Source organism: Marmota flaviventris, chromosome 14 (assembly GCF_047511675.1).
Source record: "Marmota flaviventris isolate mMarFla1 chromosome 14, mMarFla1.hap1, whole genome shotgun sequence".
Taxonomy (NCBI): Eukaryota; Metazoa; Chordata; class Mammalia; order Rodentia; family Sciuridae; genus Marmota; species Marmota flaviventris.
This window is the reverse complement of record NC_092511.1, coordinates 34,337,934-34,358,446: the sequence shown is the minus strand read 5'-3', so window position 1 is coordinate 34,358,446 and position 20,513 is coordinate 34,337,934. Positions and strand designations below refer to the sequence as shown.

The 20,513-nt window shown below is 46.0% G+C and overlaps 1 protein-coding gene across 1 annotated transcript in view; it reads left to right on the top strand.

The window, feature by feature from the left end:
• Thada (THADA armadillo repeat containing) overlaps positions 1 to 20,513 on the top strand; it is a 310,445-nt gene that overhangs the window by 287,606 nt on the left and 2,326 nt on the right. The window lies entirely within an intron of this gene.

The following is a 20,513-nucleotide window of genomic DNA, read 5'->3' as shown; positions in this document are numbered from 1 at the left end:
CTAACTGCTCCATTAGGCTGGAAGCAGGACTCTGTGGAAAGTGAAGTCTAAAAGTTTAAGGTGTCCCTTCCTACTAGCAGTTCTTTAGAGAAGCTGGCTTGACTACCATAGTGGACATATGATGACCCATGAGGTCTTGGTGTGTTAGAATTTTTCAAGGTGGTAATTTTTAATGATTGTCAGTACCTCACAGTAAGGGTGTCAATAAGGTTTAATGTCACATTCCTAAGAGGAGTGCACATTTATTCCAGGTCCTCCCATGAGCTCTCAAGATTATATACCTCTCATTCTGGAAAGCAGTGGGAAGGACACTCCAAAACCAAAATATATAGCAATTCATATGTGTGAAATAATAATAGGTGGCACTAGGGGCATCAGTTAAACAAAAATGTAAGACAAAAAGTATAAAGATGGGTAGGAAGGGAAGCATTGAATAGTGATGAGGGAATGATCCATAAAGAAGCTGTAAGAGTCCCAATCCTATAACAGGACAAATAACTTCAAAATTTACCCCCAAACATTAGAAGAAATATTGGGAAAAATTATTAAATCCTAGTAATAATAAGATAATTTAACTTGCCCTTTTCAGAATTTAAAGGATCAAGTAGACCAACCATAAATAAAGTTACAAAGGATTTGAATATCCTATTTAAAAGCTTGGAGAAGTGTAAACCTTTTACTCTATAAGCAAAGTATAATTATTCATTTCAAATAGGCACTTGACATTTATAAAAATTGATCATATTTTAGATCACCAAGAAAATTTTAATGCCATAAAATAGAAATCTTTCTAGGCCACCTTTTCAGCAAACTGCAAGCACACTAGAAATTTAAAGTAAAAATAAGGACTAGGGGTGTGTCTCAGTGGTAGAGCATTTGCCTTACATGGGCAAGGCCCTAGGTTCCATCCCCAGCACCACAAAAAATAAATAAATAAAAATATCACTTAGCTATGTAAGCACAATTTTCTAAATATATTATGCCAGTGACAAAGCAAAAATTAAAGACTCCTTTGAAGCCCAAACGTTGGAAACACTATCAATATTTAAGTAATGAATTGGACAATGTGGTGCATTCCTGTAATGACGCTCAGGAGCTGAAGCAGGAGGATTGTGAGTTCAAAGCCAGACTAAGCAACTTAGTGAGGCCCTTTCTCTGAATAAAAGTATTAAAAAGGGCTGGGGATGTGACTCAGTGGTTAAGCACCCCTGGATTCAATCACTGGTATAAAAAATAGACACACACACACGTATGTATAGTTAAGTAGATGAACTAAGTGCAGTGGAATACATCTGTAATCCAGCTACTGAGGACACTGAGGCAGGAAGATGGCTTGAGCCTAGGAGTTTGAGCCTAGGCAACAGCCAGACCCCCATCTCAAAAAAATAAAATTAAAATATTTAATAGATGCTGTCCTCAAAAGAAATATTTGTGACATATTAGACAGTTAAATTGTTAACCACAATATACAAAGAAGTCTTTAGAAATTAATAAGTGGTGATAATAGGAAAAGAGGCAAAATATAAAAAACCAAGTCCTTTATACAGGGAAAATAGACTTGAACGGTACACATATAAAAAGTGCTCATCTTTACTACTAATAAAGAAATGCCAAGAAGAATAGCAGTGCCCTGCCATTTCCTCATATCCTACTGACTCAGAATTGAAAGATTGCACTCTGGCGGATTGTGACAGTTGTGGAGGAGCAGGCGTGATCAGACCCAGGTGGAACTTTAAATTGGTCTTTTGTTAGAGAGCGTTTAATGTTATATATGGAAATTGTAAAGGTATACACCAACTAAGCCAGTAATTCCACTTCTAGGAATTTCACCTATAAAAATATTTGTGCACATGGGCAAAGATATATGTATAAAGTTATTCATTTCAATATTGTTTAGAACAGAAAAAGAAGGAACAACCTAGATGTCCACACACCAGGCACCAGTTAAAAAAATGGATTAAATCTATATGAGGGCTGGGGTTGTGGCTCAAGTGGTAGAGTGCTTGCCTAGCATGTGTGAGGCACTGGGTTCAATCCTCAGCACCACATAAAAATAAAATAAAGATATTATATCCGCCTAAAACTAAAAAATAATATTTAAAAAAAATCTATATGAACAAATGTGCAAAGGTATTCATCATTGCCTACAGGGTCCTGGCAGAGCAAAAGTACATGAGCTGGCTGGGCATGCAGTCAGAGCCAGTAGTGGGGACTGGCTGGGAACAGATGATCACATGCAGTCTCAGATGTGGCCAGTTGTTGCAGTGTGTAACCTTGCCAGGTTTCCCCAGCCAGCATCCACTGACCAGAACTCCACTGACTGGGAGCAGCAGCCTCAACTCAGCTTCTTTTGGCCCCTTAGCAAGTAGTGGTGACCCTTGTCGACCTCACTGTGGGTCCTGCTTAGCCAGTGCTGGGGGGAACCCATGGCTGCAAGCTAAGGGCAGCTTCATACCCTCTACCGTGGCTGGTGAAGTGACTCAGTCCTGTCCTTCAGAAAGTTGTAGCGGTTAAGATTGTGTTTAAGTCTTTTTTAAATACCCTAGGACTTAGGGACGGTGTTTCATTTTGGCAATGCAGGTTTCTTCATGCTCCCACAAGCTCACTTCCTACCACAAAACATCCAGAATTTTCCAAGGGTCCCACACAGGACCAACTTGAGCCTTGGTGGTTACTGTTTTTAGTCTCTGTAACCCTTGGCAGGGAGAGGGGGCCGGAATAGTCTAGGCTGAGAGAATAGCTGACTTGGGGGAAATCATGAGGATTGCTGTCCCCTGGTTGCTGCTTTCCATCCCACTTAGCTCCTTCACTTATTTCTAAAAGTCACCTTAACTTGATTCCCCTGCCCCCCACCAGCCCCCATATGAGTTTGGCCTGGTCACTGGGGCTGTAATCCAAAGAATGGTCTGATCTCCTGTGTAAGGTTGCCAGACTGAACAAATGAAAATTCACAAGGCACCTAGTTACATTTGAACCTCAGATAAACAATGAATAAATTTTTGAATAATTTATTAGTATAAGCATGCCCCAGGTAGTATTGGGAATACTTATGCTAAAAGTTATTAGCTGTTTATCTGAAATTCAAAGGGAACTCAGCATCTTGTATTTAGCCTAGCAGCCCTTCTCCAGTGAGCTGTCCTGACCCTCCTGTTCCCTGGGAGCATCTGAAAGTTGAGGATAAAGATCAGGAGGAGTTGTAAGCAGTAGTTTTCCACTAATAAGCACTGTCCAGGGTACGACTGGGGCGCGCAGTCCCAGGATCTCCCAGCCCCCCATGCCTGCCCTTTGCCCCCCTCACTTATCTTCTTGGTTCTGAGCTTGGGCCTCGCTCCTGCCTCTGGAGTTCTCGGTTAGTCTGTGGCTTCCCCCCACCCTCACTTCTCCTCCTTTTTCCTCATTTTGCTCTCACTGGTTCAGAACATGTAATTAAAGTTTACATATTTGAATGTTGGTTATAATTACTAAATAAGGTTTTGTGTTCCTTGCTACAATTTAAATAGCAGGGGAATTTAACTTTTTGTGTGTGTTTTGCTTTTTTTTGAAACGTGACCTTGAATTCATTTTTAGCCATGTGACTCATTGACCTTCACCTTGAGTGGGAAGAAAAGTCTCCCATATCTGGAACAAATTCATGCTCATCTTTCTAGAATAGATACCGTTGGAGAAAGTGGGGAGTAGGGTAGATTGAGGTGGGGGCCAGACGGGGATCCCACTAAATTGACCCAATCAAAGAAGAGGGCTCAGAAGTCTCCTGCACTGCCCGATGCCTGGCCTGTTAGGATTGGACCAGGCCGACTCGGGGCCGTCCACCTCTCTCCACATCATGATTGGTCACCTGACTCACCAGCCAGAAGCAGCTCTAATAGAGGGAAGCATGGTTTGGGGCCAAGGACTAGGGCTCCTGTGGCCTTCTACTTTCAGTCTCTGCTCTTCCCAGGGACAGCTGACACTTCATTCTGGCTCCCTCCCCCAAACAGGTAGAGTTTGGACAATTCTGTGCTCTTCCTCTACATTAGAACCTCTGGTTTCTAATGGCTGCCTTGAGGAATTCTGATGTCTCTCTGTTCTCCCATTTCTCTGCCTTTGTTTCTCTGTCTCCCACCAATAGAGGGACCTTTACCCATAGCCAGGGAGGTGTTTTCTATCATGGAGAAGAGGATACTGATCTGGCAACCAGGAGTCACCTCCATCCTGAACCAATTGATTTCACTCTCTTAGTCTCAGTCTTGTCATCTATAAAATGGGGGTAATGAATTATCTCACAGAATATCTATAATAAGAAATAAAAACAAATGTCAAAAAGTAGACTGTTAGCTGGATGGCACATGTGTCTAATTCCAGCCACTCAGGAGATTGAGGGAGGAAAATGGCAAGTTTAAGGCCAGCCTGGACAACTTAACAAGACCCTGTCTCAAAATAACATGGAAGAATCAAAAGGGCTAGGGATGTAGCTCAGTGATAGAGCACTTGCCTAGTATGTAGGAGGCCCTGGATTCAATCCCAAGTACTGCCCCCCAAAAAAGTTTGACCTAATGGTTTGTGACTGAGGTGAAGTATCTTAACCTGTAAAGGAGGTAGCCACATGAATTTGAGGGCTATGCTTGCCAAATGGCTGTAGTTGCCCAAAGAATTTGGATCTGCTCTGTCACCTCTGAGGGGAATGAAACAGCATGCCACATCCACTAGAGCCCTCGCCTTTGGCCCAGCGAGGTCCTGCCAGCCAGTTAGTACAGAGGTTGAGCCCCAGCTGGAAACTGGTGATGAGGGGGGCTAAGAACCTGAGCTTCTCAGAGCATGTGGAAAACTGAGTATGAGAGGCCACAGCATTCCAGCTCCGATACTTGGACTGAGATTGTGTGTTCCCTTGGTTACAGCCATTTAGGGCTCCAGAAGGCAGAGAGATTCAGCCAGACTGTTCTCTCAGCGGTGGCTGGGGGGCCCAAGCCCCTTGTCACCTTGCAGTTCTGTTCAATCCTTCACCCTCACAGCAACACCACAGCAGTGAGAACAATGGGAATCAGCCACACCCGTGGAAGTTCATGTGGAGGGAAGAAGGCAGGAAGGATCAAAGCCTCCTGTAACCCAAGAATTCCTCAGCAGCTCTAGTCCCCTAATAATTATGGTTTGGAGATTTGCCAGAAAGCAAAACCACTTAGCATGCCATATTTAACAATGAACAGTTTTCTGTGTTCATAATAGTCCCTGCGGAGAGTAAATAGGCACCTTGAACAAAAGATAGGATATTTATATGTGTATATAAAATAACCTGCACCTACCTTAAACCTAAACATGCTTTCAGGGAGGAATGTGTTGCTTCCCTGTGTGCGGTGCCTGTTTTGTGAGTGCGTCGGAGAAAGGCTACATATAATGTTTCCCTCTCCCCACCTCCCTGAGCTTTTCTTTTTCTTTTTTTTTTTCCTCCTGTTGTTTAACCCCAAATCACCCATACTTATTTAATGGCCAAATCCCTCACTCGCCTTCGTTAACTTTGAGGTTTGGGACTTTACGTTTTATTTTAAATATCTGGCCTAAAAACCGTCATCCCAAGGAAAGCTGTCTGGGAAATGATACCAGTGGGATGGAAAGCAAGGGTTTTGACCTTTGGGAGGATGGAGACACAGGTCCAGGCCCTGAGGACCATGTGTGCCAGAGGCCCAAGCCCCTGCATCCGGTTGGAGGAACCCAGGATCCAAGTTCACTGTGTCTGTGTTTATTCAGTTCATTTGTCCAATAAACGCTTGGCATGGTGGGACATTGGAGAAGAATGGCCACCTAGAGGAAAGTTCATTAGAGCCAAGCCTTAAAGAATGGGCAGAATTTCAGAGGCCAATCATGGGAAAGATGAGAGCATTGCAGAAAATTTGAGGCCTTTTCAGGAAAGGAGTAAATTAGAATGGCACAAGTATTGGGTGTGTGAGTAGAAAAGAATGAGACGAAGCTGGGTGGGAAATGGAGGGCCTGGGATTTTAAACTGTAGTTGAATTAATGTTAATGCATAGCTCTGATCGTATTTCTTATTTGTTAAAATCTTTATGGGTTCTCTTATGCAAATGATATCCAGATTCTTTGGCCTGGCATTTCAGGTTTTAGTGAACATCTGTGGTTTCTGCTGCTGAGCTTCCATTCACCCTCCCTTGGATAGCTGGACCCAGCTTCCCCCTGGAGAAGGCAGCCTCTCCCCACCTTTCAGTCCATGTGTTTTGGTGAGCTAACCCCAAGCAGGATTTTCCTAGATACAAATGGAAGGAAGTCTACCCCAACCTACTTCAGCACAAAGGGGCATGTAACTGAGAATCCTGGGCTAGGGCTGGCTTCAGACATGGCATAATTCAAGGGTCCCATAGTATCCCAAAGACCTGGTTTCTTGCCATTTCTCCCTGCTGCTCCTAGGTTGGCTCTGTTTTCAGATAAGCTCACATTTCCCATCAAGTTCAAGATAGGTGCGGCAGCCCTGGCCTTTACATCTTCATTTTTTAAGTAGCTGGGTTTCAGGCCCATTCCTTGAACTAATCTCAGAGGCAAGGAATATGATGCCCCGATTGGCTCAAACCTGGGGCAGGTACCCATGCCTGGAGTGGGAGTAGGGTTAGCCCACCCAAAACACATGGACTGAAAGGTGGGGAGAGGCTGCCTTCTCCAGGGGGAAACTGGGTACAGCTATCCAAAGGAGGGGGAATGAAAGCTCAGCAGCAGAAACAATAGATGTCCGCTAAAACCTGAAATGCCAGGCCAAAGAATCTGGATATCATTTGCATTAGAGAACCCATAAAGATTTTTTAACAAATAAGAAACATGATCAGAGCTGTGCATTAACATTAATTCAACTGTAGTTTAATAGCTGCCATGTGCTTGGCATATGGTAGGCCTTAATTAATATATAGAATGAGTGAATGAAAAGAGACATACGTGGACGGTTTGGAGGGTGGGGATCATTCTTGGTAGGCCATGGGAATGGTGTGGAAGGGAAGCTAGCAAAAGAAGTAATGAAGATCCACCAGGAAAGCCAAGAGGTCCCATTTCTTGGAAACCCACAAAGGGAAAGACTCTCAAGGGAGGAGGTGGGTCAGTTGTTCCAAGTACTGGCAAAAACCAGGTCACGGAGGATGAGGACCAAGAAGAGTTCCCCAGAGAGAGCTGAGAGAAGATTGGGTAGAGCAGTTTAGAGGCCAGCTTCCTGGAGTTTAAAAGCAGGTGGTGGGCTGTGTTTGTGGCTCCTTTGGTAGAGCGCTTGCCTAGCATGTGCGAGTCACTGGGTTCGATTCTCAGCACCACATAAAAAATAAATAAGTAAAATAAAGGTATTTTTTAAATAAATAAATAAAAGCAGGTGGTGCCCAAATAAAAGACCAGCATGTTAGCTCAGCCGACTTCTCAGCCTCCCTCCTCAGCACACGTGTAAAAAGTTGCTCCTGTGCCTCCGCACACCCTCCAGGCAGCACCTCGGCCTTCTCTGGCCTTTGTCCAGCCACAGTTCCCTTTTCTCAGGTATCTTCAGGCTCCACGCCCCACCCCACCCCAACTGCCCTAAAACAGCGCCTCCTAGATGCTGCCCCGCCTTTCAGTGAATGTTTCAAAGGAATCATTGGAGACATGTTGAAGTCAGGAAGGACGGAAGCTTGAGCTCCTGTCGGGTGTCCTCTGTAGAAGACAAGCTTACCAGTCACAGTGAGCGCTAAGGACCAGGGTCCAGAGCAGGGAGAAACAGTTCCAGAGTCCAGTGAGGAGCCACTGAAAAACACAAGAAGAGTCTGATAGAATTGCCAGGGGGTAGCAAGAATCCCTCCGAGATTAAACTAGAATAGAACAGTAGAATGGAATGGGGACAGGTGGTGACAGAGCACTGCTGAGCCTGCTAGCAGATCAGGCCCACCAGGGCTTTGGGGGCTAAGAAAAGTATCATAGCCCTGGGAGCCCGGGATGTGTAGAGAGAGACAAGCGATGGCCAGGGAGAGGAGCGAGGTCTAGGATGTGGTCAGGGTCATGTGGAAGGGCATTTGGTGGAAGGGGCAGAAGGTTAGTGATATTAGGGATGTGAGAGGGGCCCTGTGCAGCGGGAGCCATGGTGAGTAAACTATCCCAGATCCTAGCCCGCGTCTCTGTTGTGCCTCATTTATAAAATGAGGCTCATAAAACCTACTTTAAAAGGTCATTGTAATTAATACACTTGAAGCACTTACGATCGTACCTCGCACATAAGAGCTCGATAAATAGTGGTGATACTGAGGATGTTCACGTCAAAGCAATGACAAAACAGAATTTGGGAACTGGAGTTAAGATGATTATAAGTAATGACAAGTTCTCGGACCTCAGAATGGTTATTGGGAGTGCAGCGAAATTGGAGACGGGAGAGTGTTGGAGTTGAGGAGGCTGAAGAAGAGTGAAACCAGATAATGGCAGGGACGTCTTCGTGAAGTTGACGTCACTGACGGGGGCGGGGGGGGGGGGGTGACTGAGTCATTGAGAAGGCCCCACCTGTAGCTCAGCTTAAACAAGAATGGGAAATTAAGATGGATTTCAAAGGATGAGAATGTCAAGTTAAGGGGAGAGGCTGTCTGCCACAGGAGTGTGCTGGACTGTGCCTGGCAGAGACTGAGGACAACGAGCGACAGCCTCAACTGGAAAGTCAGGAGCATGGTGGCTTCTACCAGGAAGAAGAAACACTTGAAGGTTGGAAAAGAAGAAGAATATGCTCACCAAAGAACAAATTTTGATTGAAAAGAACTATTTCACATAATAGGTTTTTGGAGTTTTTTGGTGCTAGGGATGAACGCAGGACCTCACACATGCTAAGCCTGTGCTCTATCACTGAGCCACACTCCCAACCCCTTCGTAGTCCTGGCCATACTAGCTTTTAAGAAAAACTCTCCTCTGAGCCTGAGGACAAGTCTGAATAAGGCCTGAGGTAGGGTTTAGGGTCGGCTGCTGAGAAAGCTGATGGAAGGAGTCCCTTTCACCTCTCTTGAGCTTAAGGATGTGTGGCCGACAGGCTGGCTCAGGGCTGTGGGCAGGTGCCGGGCTGCACTCAGCTTCCCAAAGGCCCCACCACTTCCCCCTGTCTGGGGAACACACGTTCTGCAGTATTTCTCAGCTCAGTGCCCCTCCGACAGAGAGAGGGACCAGGAAAGCTGGGATCAGGGACTTCTCTTTGAGAGCTGAGAGCAACAAATGGCTTTAAAGGAGAGGAAACAGGACACCAGCCAGCTCCGTGGCTGCCTTCTTTTCCAAGAGCGCTGCTCTGTAATGCAATTGTATTTGAACATTTTTTTCGCATGATGTCAGGGAATAGCCTCCCTTAAAAGCTTTCATGAAAAAGCACAACTATAAAACAGACTCGGCAAGGAAATGGAAACCAGATGAGTGGGCCTGTGCAATTCGGGTGAAGAGATTGCTCTCTGCAGCTTTGTGATCCCATCTCTGCTCCCTGCACACTCCTCTGTTTCACAAGTTCTACTTCCAACCGAGGCTGGCATGCAGGTGATTTCAGAAGTGAACTGTCCTGCTTTATTACTGCACGTGAAGAGGTACAGGAAGCAGCAGTTCCCTACCTGATGGCCCCACAGACCACCTAGTCATCCCCCTCCTCAGCATCTTGTCCTTGTGTGAGCCCAGGCCTCACTTTTTTTTTTTCGTTTATCTTTTTGCAGTGCTGGGGATTGAACCCAGAGTCTCATGCCTGCTAAGCAAGTGCTGTACCACTGAGCTGTACCTCCTGCCCTCATTCTTTTTTTAACCCCTTCATCTCTCCACCCACCTACTCCTTCTTAGGGTTGGTCTTTGAGGACTATGTCTTTTGGGAGCTTGCTTGTGTGCATGTGGAGGAGTACTGGGGATTGAACCCAGGCACTCTACCACGGAGCTACATCCTCAGCCTTTTGGGGAGAGGAAGAAATACTAGGGATTGAACCCAGGAGCACTTTAACACTAAGCGTCATCCCCAGCCTTTTTTTAAAAAAAAAAATTTGAGACAGGGTCTCTAAGTTGCTTAGGGTCTCACTGAATTCTGAGGCTGGCCTTGAACTTGCAGTCCTCCTGCCTCAGCCTCCCAAGTCAGTGGGATTACAGGCATGTACCACTGTGCCCACTCTCAGCCCTTTCTAATTTAAAAAATAAAAATTATTTTTTGTAGTTGTAGTTGGACACAATAACTTTATTTTATTTATTTATATGTGGTGTTGAGGATCGAACCCAGAGCCTGGCACGTACAAGTCGAGCGTTCTACCACTGAGCCATAACCCTAGCCCCTCAGCCCTTTCTATTTTGAAAGAGAGTCTCACTAAGTGGTCCCCAGGCTGGCCTTGAACTTGCGATGCTCCTGCCTCAGCCTCCTGAGTTGCTGGGATTACAGGTGTGCCACTATGCAGAGCTGGAGTTATGCCCTAGGTCTGTTCTGACAAGGAATAGCAGGCATTTACTAACCACCCCCTCCCTGCACCCCTGAATATCCTCTGCTAGATCTAGAAAGAAACTGAAAGAATAAGGCTGAGCTACCAGGAGTCTCTGAAAATGAATAAGGTCACTAAGGAGATCTTCGTAATCAGTGGAAACATGATCTGGATATGGGTGAGAAAGCACTGAGAAGATTCAGGGCCACTAGAAAAGATTTGACTAGAGGCAGGGGTACAAATTCAGTGAGAGAGGGGCTCAACAGCCCAGGATGAAAAGAAGATATGTACCCCAAGTGCCCGTGGCTAGAACAGCAGTCTGCCAGTGAAGGGGGAGTTGATTCCAGAGAGCTGTGATCTTTTTTTTTTTTTTAAAATTTGGGATTGAATTCAGGGATACTGAACCACTGAGCTACATCCCCAGCCCTATTTTGTATTTTATTTAGAGACAGGGTCTCACTGAGTTGCTTAGTGCCTCACCGTTGCTGAGGCTGGCTTTGAACTCGGATCCTTCTGCCTTGGCCTCCAGAGCTGCTGGGATTATAGGCGTGTGCCACCATGCCTGGCAAAGAACTATGATCTTAATTATTCCTGTGACAACAGGGGACCAGGCAGAAAGAGGCTTTCATGCTAAAAAGGAAGGATATTTGGGCTTTGTGGGCCACTGAGGGCTTTTAAACCGGGGCACAATCAGGTCAGAGTTGCTTTCACAGGCCACCCTTACCACAGGGCAGGGGAGAGCTCGGAGTCAAGAAAGACAAGACTTGAAGCCAGGAGGCTGCTGTGAAGGCCGCTGTGGTTTATAAAGGAAGAATTAAGAGGATGAACCAAGGTAGTGGCAATGGGGGTGGAGCAGAGAGTGTGTCGGGTGTTCTGTCATCAGGACAGGGAACCGTGAACACAGAAGAGAGGGCAGAGGAGGAGATACCGCTGAGAGGTGAAGGCAAACCAGAAGACAGCAGAGGCTTCAGAGGGCTCCAGAGAGTGCCATGGTGCTGCGCGCACTGCCAAGGGGTGAAGGAATGCAGGACTGGGAAGCCCAGAGGAGAGGGACAGGGCTGAGGGGACAGGCGGCTTCTGCTCCAGCATGGGCCGCTCACACGTGGGGCTCACCTCCTTTCCTATCTTCAGGCCACAGACATTTCAAGATGACTGCGGTGTGGCTGACCTTGCCATTGTGACCTGGAGGGTGGTGCAACTACTTTTCTTTTTCTTCTCTTTTTTTTTTTTTTTTTTTTTGGTGCAACTACTTTTCATCAAGAAATTCTTTTTCAGTGAAACTCCATCAGGCCAACTTAGTTCCTTGATCCATGTTCTAAAGGGAGCAGCTAAACCTTTCTCAGGTTCTCCCTTATTTTCTTAAGTAGCGACTCTTTTATGTATAAATTTAATAAGAAGAAGATTTTATTTTTGGTCAATAAGAATTGACTAAAATTTTTAGGACTGGGGTTGTGGCTCAGCGATAGAGCGCTCATCTCACACGTGTGAGACCCTGGGTTCGACTCCACAGTACCACGTAAAAATAAATAAAATAAAGATATTGCGTCCATGTATAACTAAAAAAATATTTAAAAAAAAAAAAAAAAGAATTGACTAAAATTTTTAGTCAATAAGAATTTGACTGCCAGGCCTGGTGGCACTCACCTGTAATCCCAGCAACTCAGGAGGCTAAGGCAGGAGGATCACAAGTTCAAGACCAGCCTCAGCAACTTAGTGAGGCCCTGTGTCAAAATAAATAATTTTTTTAAAGAGGCTGGGGATGTTGCTCAGTGATGAAGTACCTCTGGGTTTAATCCCCAATGACAAAAAGAAAGAAAGAATTTTTCCATGCCCAGTTTTAGACTTTGTCAGTTTTATTTTTTTGTGTGTGTTTATTTCCACCAAGTCACACTTGACCTGGGTATTGTTGTCAGTATTTGCAATTTTTAGTGTTATTAACAAAATGACTTCTTTGGTTATTGTGAATTTTATCATGAGCTATTGCCATTGTCTGTTTAGTTTTGTGCTGATTATTTTTTACTAGTAACATTCATGGCAAGGTCAAAAACAACCTGCTTCTTTCCTCCTCCAGCCGCACCCCCCTCAATGCTGCCAAGGACAGTACTAGGAGAGCAAAGCTTTTCAACTTGATGGGCACAGAGCCTGACAATGCTGAAGACCCAGGCTCTTCTTAGCACCCAATTTAAGCCATTCTGCAGCAGTTTGTTCTTTCCCCCTGTTCAACGGGCTGAAAACCCAGTCTGGCTGCCCTCCAGCCTCTGTTCTCTCTTCCATGGCTTGTTCTTGAAAGAGAGAGAGGTTTTTGGCTAGGTGTGGGGGTGTCCACCAATAATTCCAGTGACTCAGGAGGCTGGGGCAGGAGGATTGTAAATTGGAGGCCAGGCTCAGCAATTTTATGAGACCTGGTTAAATTCCCAGTACTGCCCCAAAGGAGGGGGGATTGTATTGCCCACACTCCCTTCCCTCACCCTAGCCCCCACTTTCAGCAGCCTTGGGCCATATCCACAGGTGGTTTCCCAGGCCTTTGGGAGGTGACTATAATTCCAGAGCAGTTACTGGGGAATGTTGGTCACAGGGGACAGATAGGAAGGACCTTGACAGGCCTGGGAATAAAGATAGAAAATTTCTTACCTCAATGGTAAAAGTGCTTGCCTAGCATGTACAAGGCCACAGGTTCAGTCCCCAGCAAAAAAAGAGAAGAGAAATTCCCAGAAATTTTGAGAATGTAGGCACTTAACATTTTGAGCACTGTTTATACATCTTAAAAAAATCACTTTGTGACAAAACACATAACAATGTTTCAGACAGTGACAGCTGACAGTGGCTCTTAGATTATATCACCTAGTGATATTGTAGCCATCTTAGTTTTTGTGAATACATTATGAATTTTGCACAGCAACAGAATTGCCTAGAGATTCGTTTCTGAGAAGATGTCCATTTTATTAAGGGACCCATGACTGTACCTTGGTTTACTCGTGTACTGTGTTTATTCTATTTAAAGCTATAAAATCCTGGTGGTACTTATAAGGGAACTTTCTGGATTCTATATAAGGCTGGGAGATGGTAGTGGTAAAGTCTTCAGGAGAGAAAAATTATCTTCCTGAATGTTTCTAATTAAAATTTCTGGTTTTTAGTTATACTTTAGGACCCTCTGTTCCCACCACCTCCGTGTCCCTCCAGTGTGTTGGGGGATCTGGGCAGCCCCCCCTAGAGCTCTGTGCTTGGTGTTCCAGGCAATGAGTGCACTCAGAACTGGGGGGTGAAGTACCCCGCAGGGCTTAAAGCTGGTGAGCTGCACAGGCAGTGAGCCCTGGGAGGACCTGGGCTTTTTAGCAGGCAATGTCACTTGAAGATGATTGTTGTTTAAATCCATTCATTGTTCCTCAGTGTGGCTGGAAGTGAAAAAAAATCGAAGTATTTTTATAAGCTTTTAGCCAAGTGTACTATTAACCAGCTGTAATTTAATTTATCAGTCCCTTTTCCATGAAATATTGCCCTATGGGATAAGAAGTGCACACTTTCAGCTTCTATGAAGTGTATATTTGTTTTCGTTCATATTGGCTGTATCCATTTTTGAAATCAGTTAGAAAAAAAATATATTTACTTACTCAGTGATTTGAGGTAGACCCACATTTTTTGAATTATAGTTATTTTAACTTAAAAAATTTAAATGATCTTGTCTTTAAAATGAAAACAAAGGATTTCTAGGGTAGTTCTGGTTTCATAATCAGGAAAAATGTTGACATCAGACAGGCACAGATTTTATGGCATATAACCACATCTGTGGGGAATCTCATCCTTTGGGAGCTAGGCCTACAGGAACTTTCCAGAACCTAGGCCATTTGTTCCATTTGAAAATAACTAAGAAAATGAAGAAAAAGCAAATTTCCTAATAGTTGAAAGGGTTTTTTTCCAAAATATTTTTAAAGTTTCAAATGATAGTGTTTTTAATCTCCTCCCTCAGACTGGGAAACACATTCCCACCTCTGCACAGAAAGGGCTTGGTAGCAAGCTGTTTGGCAGAAGTGGCTGCACCTCACCTCTCTACCCAGGGGCTGTTGGGGATGGGTGAGCTACAGGACACCTTCCAAGAAAAGGAAGGCAAAGAGATGAGCTTCTCCGTATCTGGCCCAGGTGAAGGCCTGGCCTCCCCTTCCTGGGGAATGCTGAGTTTCATCCACCCGCCTGCTAGGCTGCTCACCGCAAGAGACTTTAATGAAGGGGCTGTTATGGTGCTAGACGGCGGTAGGGTGGGGTGAGGTGAGGTGCCTATAAACCAGTCCAGAAAGTTGGAGGGAGAGGGCAGGGGCTGGCAGGGAGGACCTGGTGAGGGTCTCAGTGTTCTCCTCTATCAAGATAAGGGGCTGGTGCAGAGCAGACGCCTTCCTCAGTACCCTTGAGTAGGGGTCACAAACTCGCAAGTTCAAGGGACCAAGAAAAGGAACAAACCTGCGTATAATGAGGTGGCAAGAAGTAGGCCTCCCAGACTGAATGTGCATCTACCTGCTGTAGGGCACGGCCACTGCTCTGCTCTGCACAGACCTAGGGACACTAGACTAACATTCTGAAATTTGAAAAGGTGCTGAGGGCTGGAGGTATAGCTCAGTGGCAGAGCATTTGCCTAGGATGGTCCTGGGTTCAATTCCCAGAACTGAAAGAAAAAATAGCATAAATGTGGATTTTTATAAGAAATTTTCTAATTTTGAAAACAGACAAACATATGAACTGTACCAAACTTGTATGAAGACCAAACAATTCTATTGTTCCCCTGTCTGCATGTTTCTAATGGGTCCCTTGAGGTCTGAGAAACCTTGTGTGTTTGGTTGGGTTCTGCCTTTCATGCCCTTTATTTTAAATAGTGGATTTCAGTGCTTAAAATCCAAAAAGAAGGAGGAAGAGGGTCTACCTGGGCCAGTTGAAGTCTTGAGTTCCCTTGGGCACTTAACACCATAGCCAGGAGGGAAGTGGGAGAGAGCTTGCTGTCGTCCAGGGACAGACTTCGGCATCAAGTGGGTGAGCCTAGTCCTCGTACAGCACACCCGGGCACTTGGCCCACTGCATGCTGAGACTGGGGCTGCCCTTGAGACCTCTGACTGGCACAGACATTCTCTGATGACATTTTTAAAATATTCAGATAAAGAACAAAGACCAATACCCATCCCCTCCACACACAGTCCCCCACCCCAACTTTCTGCTGAGTTCTTGGAAGCCGGAAGGGCCACCCTTCTCCACTGAGGATACCAAACTTCTTCTGGGCCATTTGTCTCTAGGATGGGTCATCTGGGAGCTCTTTTTGAGGTTGCGACGGGCATTTCATGGTACAGACATGAAGTGCATTCCCTGGTGGGCTGCCTGGGAATCTAGCTCTGGACCCTAGCCCTGAGGACCCCATCAGACAACCCTGGGCTTCAAGGGTGAAGGGCAGGGGAAGTGGGGACAGAAGGGCTTCCACATCCTTAGGAGGGGGAACTAATAGAGGCTTGTTTTCCATGGCTAATTAAAATGCAAGTTCGTGCCCTGCCCAGGGGAAGTGAGAAAGCCTACGGAGTAGACTAGAAATTACGGGGTCGTCTGGAAAGGTCCCACTGAAACCTAAGATACTCTGCTGACGAAGAAGCAGGCAGAGTGATGCTCAGATTTGATCCCTCTTTGCCTCCAGGCCTGCCCCAGCCTGTCCGCGCCCCCAGCCAGCAGCCCCGCCCCGCAAATACTCCTCTCCATGTGCAGATCCCGTGTCCTTGCTGCGGGACCTCTGGGCTGTGCTGGGCCTCCAGTACCCTGCCAGGCTGTGTCCCCTCCATGAAGCACTGCCTCCTCCTTCTCCCACTTCTTGAGTTTGTTTTCGTTTTTGTTTCCTTTTCTGTCCTTTCATTACCACTCCTAATGGTATAATTAGTCTCTGTCACGCACCATCTTGAACTGTTTCCTGACACTTCCTATGTGTCAGCGTGCCTCTGACTAAATTGTTCACTCTCTGAGGAAAGGGACCAGGATTTTCCTTCTGTTTCTCACAGTATCCCCACACAGCAGATGACCAGTAAATACAGTGGGTAGATAAAAGCTTGGACTGATGGGTGCATGGTGCTGGCAGGGCCACCCTACTCCCTGGCCAGACCCTGAAGCTAGGGATTTTCCACTAAATTGGGATTCTCCAGAGCTGGGGGCAGAGAGGATTCAGCCCATCACCACTCTCTCACCGTTGACTGTGCTGACTTGACCTCCCTTGGGAAGGATTGGGAAGGAGACCTGACCAATGGCCTTAGTCTAAGAGCATCTCCACATGTCCTTAGAATCAGATGTTCTCCCCCCTGCAGTACTGGGGATTGAACATAGGACCTCACGCACACTGGGCAAGAGCTCTGTCCCCGAGGTGCTCCTGTCCTTTTTATTTTTTGAGACTGACGACTTGCTAGCAGGACTGTAGGTCAATTGCACTCCTCCTGCCTCAGCCTCCTGAGTCGCTGGGATTACAGGTGTGCGCCACTGCACCAGGCCAGCATCATTTTTTGTACATATCCAGTGTCCCAGCACCACTGGTTAAAAAAAGTGATCTCCCCTAATTCACTTATTTTGGCACCCTTGTCAGAAATCAGTTGACCAAGCCGATAGGTTGAAACAGGAAGACTGCAAGTTTGAGGCCAACCTGGGCAACTTAGCAAGACCCCGAATCAAAATAAAAACTTTACAAAGGGCTGGGGGGTGTAGCTCAGTGCTAGAGTGCCCCTGGTTTAATCCTTTCTTCCTTTTTTTGTGGTGCTAAGGATTGAACCCAGGGCCTTGTTCATGCAAGGCAAGCACTCTACCAACTGAGCCCACTTTAAATCCCCAGTAATTAAAAAAAACAAAACATTATTTGTAAATGTGAATTTGCTTCTGGACTCTCTGTTCCATTGATCTACATGTCTGTCCTCTCCATTCTGTTCATCTGTACTGTCCATCCCCCTGCTGATGCGACACTGTCAAGCTGGGGTGCTGGTGAAGAGCATGCTTAGAATGCTCAAGACCCTGGGTTTGATTCCCAGCACCACACTGAAACAAAACAAAAACAACACTATACTTTCTTGATTCCCAAAGCTTTGTGGTAAGTTTTGAAATCAGGAAATGTGTGAAGCCTCCATTTTTTTCCTGGATTGTTTTGGCTATTTTGGACACATAGCCAATTCTTTGTTTTTTTGAGGTTTTTTTTGTGGGAGGGTGGGGTGGGGTGGGGTACTGAGCCACATCCCCAGCCATTTTTTTGTATTTTATTTAGAGACAGGGTCTCACTGAGTTGATTAGGGACTTGCTTTTGCTGAGACTGGCTCTAAACTTGTGATCCTCTTGTCTCAGCCTCCGGAGCCGTCGGGATTACAGGAGTGTGCCACCACGCCCCACCGTAGCCAATTCTTGAAACACACGTGTTGCTTGGCTGCTTGTTTTGTTTCTCTGGGGGAGTGCATGTGTAAGTGAAAGTCCCTCGCCCTCCTCTTCACCTCCCTTCACAGGGCACTTGCCAATAGAGGTCTAGGCTATTCTACTGAGCTGTCTTAGTCCTGGGCAAGGCTGTAAACAAGGAAACTTGTGGGATGCACCTGGCCCTTCAAGCAGGTGATCTCAAGCCAACCAGTCCCACCTCATTCCCTCCTCCTCTTGCATGGTTGTGCTTGGCTAATTTTAATCCACTTCGGCACCATCACCCCAGCTGCCTTCTCCTGCCCCTCCCTACACACGATTTATGACAAAATGGTGAAGAACGCTGTCTGTCCTGTCAAGAGGGGCTAGCGTGGCAGCCTGGCCTTCCTGGTGGCATTTCTGGTCACCGTTATGTGTTCCTTCTGTACCCAGTGGGAATGTCGCCTGAGTTGCAGGCACTGATTTTTCTGGTGTGTGAAACTTTTTTTTTTTTTTCCCTGAAGAGCTTTCAGTCCTTGCCTTAAGAGGGGGGGGAGGAAAGTGTGGGAGGGGTGAGTCAGAGGGTAGAATTTTCTGGAAGATCTCAAAATCAGCTGACCTACTGCTGGTTCCACAATACTGTGGACTTTTTTCAGAATACAGCCCCCAGCTGACGGCTGTTTTTTTTTTTTTTAATGACTAAAAGTGATCAAGGCAAATACACCTTCATCGTGTCTGGGTAGGACAGCTCTCCCCTCGCCTTCCTGCAGGATAGGTAGGGGTAGTTTGTGCCTTGAGGTGGATTCACGCAGCACCACCGCCAACAATACATACTTGCACCTGCTCCCAGCCTGCCCATATCAGCACTTCCTCCCTGGCTAAATAGGGATGGGGCAGTAGAAGCAAGTGAAGATCCAGTAGGAGAAAAGCATTCTTATTATCAAGAATAATACCAGTTACTATTTATTGAATGCCTTCTTTGTGCCAGTCTCCATGCCAGTGCTGAAACTAAATCAAGTGGGATAAAGGAAAGATTTCCTGCCAGGCGCCATGGCGCACGCCTGTAATCCAGCAACCTGGGAGGCTGAGGCAGGAGGATCGTGAGTTCAAAGCCAGCTTCGGCATCTTAGTGAGGCCCTAAGCAACTCAGCAAGATCCTGCCTCTAAATAAAATATAAAAAAAGGGCTGGGGTTGTGGCTCAATGGTTAAGCGCCCCTGGGTTCAACTCCAAGTGCCAAAAAAAAAAGAAAAGATTTTCTTGTATCCATAGCCATAAGCAGGTATGTTTTCAGCATCTGCTCTCTATTGAACTCTAGTTTTAGTTCTTTAGAGGTCTGAAAGAGGTCCTCTCCATGCAGATTCTCAACCCGTTGAAAACTACACAGGCCATCAGCTAGAGATCAAAATGGAGATTAGATTGTAGGAAAAGGCTGACCAACACATGGCTCAAACCTACAGCCAAAATGCATTTTTGCCCCCTCTTCCCCACCCCCTCCTTCCTGTTTTCCTATTTCCCAGTTTAAATCCTGTTTCCAGGGATTGCTGCAGAGCAAGAAACGTGGAGAAAGACCACTAAAGGGCTCTGAGGACAGTGATATCCATCCTTTTAGCTGCCTCCATGAATCTAGGCTCTGCTCTGTGAATTCTAAGTAGTCCTGAGCCTGCCTGATGGTCACCCACTCTGTTTATCTCACCATAAAAACCTGCATCTCTGGAATGTTGATGTGGATCCTCCAAGTCTGTGCTTTGCATGCTCCGTGAAACTTGTTATCCATTCTGATTTCTTTATAGCCACTTGGCGTTCTATGGCTGCACAAGTGGGTTACCCTGTCTGAACCCTGCTTTCTCATCTGTGAAGCAAAGATGTTAATACCCAGTTTATAGATGTTGGGGGCTGGTGATGTGGCTCAGTGGTAAACACTTGACTAGCATGCACAAGGCCCTAGCTTCAATATCCATACCTACCTCTCTCTCTCTCTCTGTGTGTGTGTTTTCACACACACACACACACACACACATGCAATAGTGCACACCTGTAATCCCAGCTAATTGGGAGGCTGAGGCAGGAGGATTCCAAGTTCGAGGCCAGCCTGGGCAAGACCTTGTTTCAGAAAGGGGTAGGGATGTAGCTAGCATTCACTGGTCAAGCATCCCTGGGTTCAATCTCCAGTACCAACAAAACAACATAGGTGTTGGAAGGATTGAAGACCAAGCACTTGATCAGGGCCTGACACATCATAGGCCCATGGTAGGGCCACCTCAGTAAGCCTGGTTCAATACCCTGGGGAAGCCTTCATCTATTCTATACTCCAACTCTCAGCTTTCTCCCTGTGTGCTGAGCAGGTCTAGTTGGAGGCCAGATGGTCAGAGGCAGGACTGTGTGCTAAGATTGGAAGTGTGGATCTGGAAGAGCTTAGGTCTGGACTGAAAGGCAGGTATTGGTATGGGAGGGATCTGCAGAGCCCACTGTCAAGTGGGGGACAGGAGAGGCAGACTTGGAGGAAGTGTCAACATTCGGCCTCCTGCAACTCCATATTTAGGACTATCTGAGGTCAAACTGTGAAGTAAGCGATGGTTTTCACAAGGGACCTCACTTCCTCCTTCTACACCCCATTCTACTCTTTCAGCACCTCAGGAAACCAGGAAGTCAAGGGTCTGAAACACAAATTCACTCCAAAACAGCAGCAAACTATGAGTGAAATCAAACCCATAACCTGATTTTGAATGGCCCCTGAACTATATATGGTTTTTACTTTTTT